At 31.5% G+C, this 3,280-nt stretch overlaps 1 long non-coding RNA gene across 1 annotated transcript; it reads left to right on the top strand.

Moving 5' to 3' along the window:
* The first annotated feature begins 223 nt into the window (after nt 1-223).
* On the top strand, nt 224-2,178 carry LOC149388444 (uncharacterized). The gene is made up of 4 exons (XR_016300480.1): nt 224-513; nt 633-787; nt 1,272-1,400; nt 1,786-2,178. It is a non-coding gene; the product is annotated as an uncharacterized LOC149388444 (long non-coding RNA).
* Nucleotides 2,179-3,280: the final 1,102 nt, after the last annotated feature.

Raw genomic sequence — 3,280 nt, 5'->3', positions numbered from 1 at the left:
TAGCTACGTAGTATTTTGTTTTTTAATACACAGCCCCATTTTTTTAATACATTTTATTCAAACTTAAAAATTTCAACATCAAATTCTAGCTATGTTAGTATTTTTTTTTTTTTTAGTTTTTTTTTTTTATACATAGCTACTTTTTTTTCAATTTTGATTTTTAATTTTAATACGAAATTTAACCCAAATTTTATTGTTGTAATAGGCCCATATCTTGTCAAACATCAGATAAGAAATGGTATTTTATCGCTTGTAAACAGCGATCCAAAAATACACTTCTCTTTTACACGGTTAACAATCTTTCTCTCCCCAAAGATATATTTGCTAGGATTTCGTTGAAATCGGGTTGCTCGATCTTTCTTTTCGATAGTTGTTCTGATTTCTTTTCGACGGTTATTCTGATTTGTTTGATCCCTTTCTCTTTTTCCTTATTTATTTACTCGCATAAATGAAATCCAGAAAAATGTACAGCAAGGCAAAGCGGAAAAGATGACTGACCCACACGTCGTCAAGGTTAGAAGCCCATCATCTTCTTAATCGAAAGACTCGAAACCCATTTTTTCCTGACTTTTATTTATTTATTTATGTACCGAATCAATGTAGCTTTCTAGTAGAGTTCTTTCTTATTCCAGGACTCTCCACACTCTTCTCTTGTTCTGTGTTATTATTACACTTCCCTAAGCTTTAGTGATTGTATCCACAACCAGATCGACACTTCTTCTGATCAAAAGCTCATAATCTTCCGGTCAGCCGATTCCCGATACCTTCTTCGGCCTATTTATTCAAGGTTTGATTAAATTTGAGCAGTTTATGTTGTTGTTGATGATAATACAATAGGAGAATGATTATTTGATTGATTTTTTATCATCATTATTACTGGACATGAGATTCAACGCTGCTAGTGCTATAGTGTGATTAGCTGAGCTTGTAAATAAGAGATTTTTAAAACAAAGTGTTTGATTGAATCATAGCTAATTTTTTTAATCAAATCAAATATACACAAAAGGTAGGTTACATAGAACTTTTCATATTCCAATATTTGAAGATTAGATATGGTTTTTTTTTTAAGAGAGGAGATTAAATATGGTTATTTATTATTTTGGTTCAAAAAAAATTCTGCTATTTATTATTTTTTCCTCTAAATAATGGACGATGGTCAACAAACTTGCTTTCAATTCGAGCATCGAGTTGGTTTTACAAGACACTAATCTTCTAACTGTGGAATCACACCCTTTCCATCTCCATGGATATAACTTTTTTGTGGTTGGAAGCGGAGTCGGTAACTTTAACTCCAGTAAAGACCCGGCTTAAGTTCAACTTAGTTGATCCTCCTGAAAGAAACACCGTTGGAGTTCCCACCGGTGGTTGGACCGCCATCAGATTTAGGGCTGACAACCCAGGTACTATTTATTTTTCATTGTCATTCATTAAACCACGATTAATCATGCAAACAAACAATTTTTTTCACTTATTGATTTCACATTCCAAATACAACTCTTATACATGCCAAATAATATTTTAAGAATAAAAAAGTCAATTATCTTTGAACTTTGCTGATTAGAATTAGATAACCTAAATTAATATATAAATTGTAAAGTATATTTTAATCTGTTTTGATGAATGATTAGCCAAAATTGACTTTAGCTAACAATAATAACAGTCGCAAAAATACTTTTCTCCTTTCACTCACTCACCTATGGAACCCTTTATTTATTTTTTTGTCAAAATGGGGAGGAGAAAAATATTTATATATCTGTGGCAATAATTGATGGTAATTATTTGCAGGAGTGTGGTTTATGCACTGTCATTTAGAGGTCCACACGGGTTGGGGTTTGAAAACAGCATTTGTAGTGGAAAATGGGAAAGGCAAAGATCAATCTGTTTTGCCTCCACCAAAAGATCTCCCACCTTGTTAAGGACATTAAATTTGGGTGAAAAAAAAAATTAACAAATCTCCCAACCGAGCATTATATACATGTACAATTAATTCCTGCTTGTTTCATTTTGAATTCAATCCGAGATTTATACAAATTTGATTTTAAAGAAGAAAATGAAATTGTATTTTCATTCTTTGTAAAAGTGCCTAATAAACCCATGCATTTCGCGTGATGTTGTGGACCACTGTGTGAATGTAATGCGGTGGTTGAGTTTGTTGACAAGTTATATTAACATTGTTTCTTCCATAGGTCTTCCATGCTGCAATATTCGTATACCTTTGTATTTGCTTCGTTCACGTTAGGTCTCATAAATGTTTGACTGCAAAGCAAAGTAAAATTTTAAAGGGATACGTAAATGAAAATGTAATGCAATGCACCAACCCCTATATTTATTGTTCTTCAACACGCAAGTCATCGCAATTATTGATTAATTATTTAGAAAATGAAAATTGATAAAATGAAAAATGATTCATGAGATGAGACTAATAACGATTAATTTTTTAAATGAATTATTATTTTAACTTAGTGTTTAGCATATGGTGGATGTTAACTCATAAAAATATTTTTTACAGAGATTTTTGTCCTCGGAACAGCAACTGATTTATTTATCCTATAGTGATCATTACAACAAATCATGGAATTAAGGTAGAATAAATGCGTTTGTATTTATTGATGATATCAAGGAATCAGCGACGACATAGCGAACCAAAAAAATCATATAAAAAATTGTAAAAAAAAAATCATATTAAAAAGTTTGTTAATTCACAGTTCTTTGACATTATTTGATCGATCATGCGCGGCAATCAAATAATGTCAAAAATCTAAATAAATTATGTGATTATTTGGTGCTATATTTTATGAAATCTATGTCGGTATATAATTTTCAAAAAAATTTAGGAAGATTCATTTTATGTTTAAAAAATTTGGCAAAATCTTAAGCCGTGAATTTTTTTCCCTTTAATGTTATTATCGAATCTCGATCACTTTACCATCGATTATTTAGTATAGTGACTAGAACAAAATAGATCACTAAACATGATTATTTTGTTAACCCTTCTTTATTTATTTTTTTTTTTTGCTGCAGCTAAAACCAAGTGCTAATTTTCCTCGAAATATTGATCGTGCGAAAAATTCACTCGGTTCAAACACGCCATCATCGGAAGCTGGATTCTCGAGGAACGAGATTTGCCCTGAAGGAACAGTTCCGATATACCGAACAACAAAGGAGGAAAGAATTAGGGCAAGAAACATAACAAGACAATTGTTTCGCAAGATTGGTCAAAACCCTAATACTGTCGGTCCGAATGACCATGTAATCAATCGGCACTTATATATCCACCTAC

The sequence above is a fragment of the Urtica dioica genome, chromosome 8 (genome assembly GCF_054948205.1).
Source record: "Urtica dioica subsp. dioica isolate 48M chromosome 8, U.dioica_male_clone48M_v1_H2, whole genome shotgun sequence".
Lineage (NCBI taxonomy): Eukaryota > Viridiplantae > Streptophyta > Magnoliopsida > Rosales > Urticaceae > Urtica > Urtica dioica.
The sequence above is the reverse complement of the archived record's forward strand: the minus strand, read 5'-3'. Positions and strand labels throughout refer to the sequence as shown.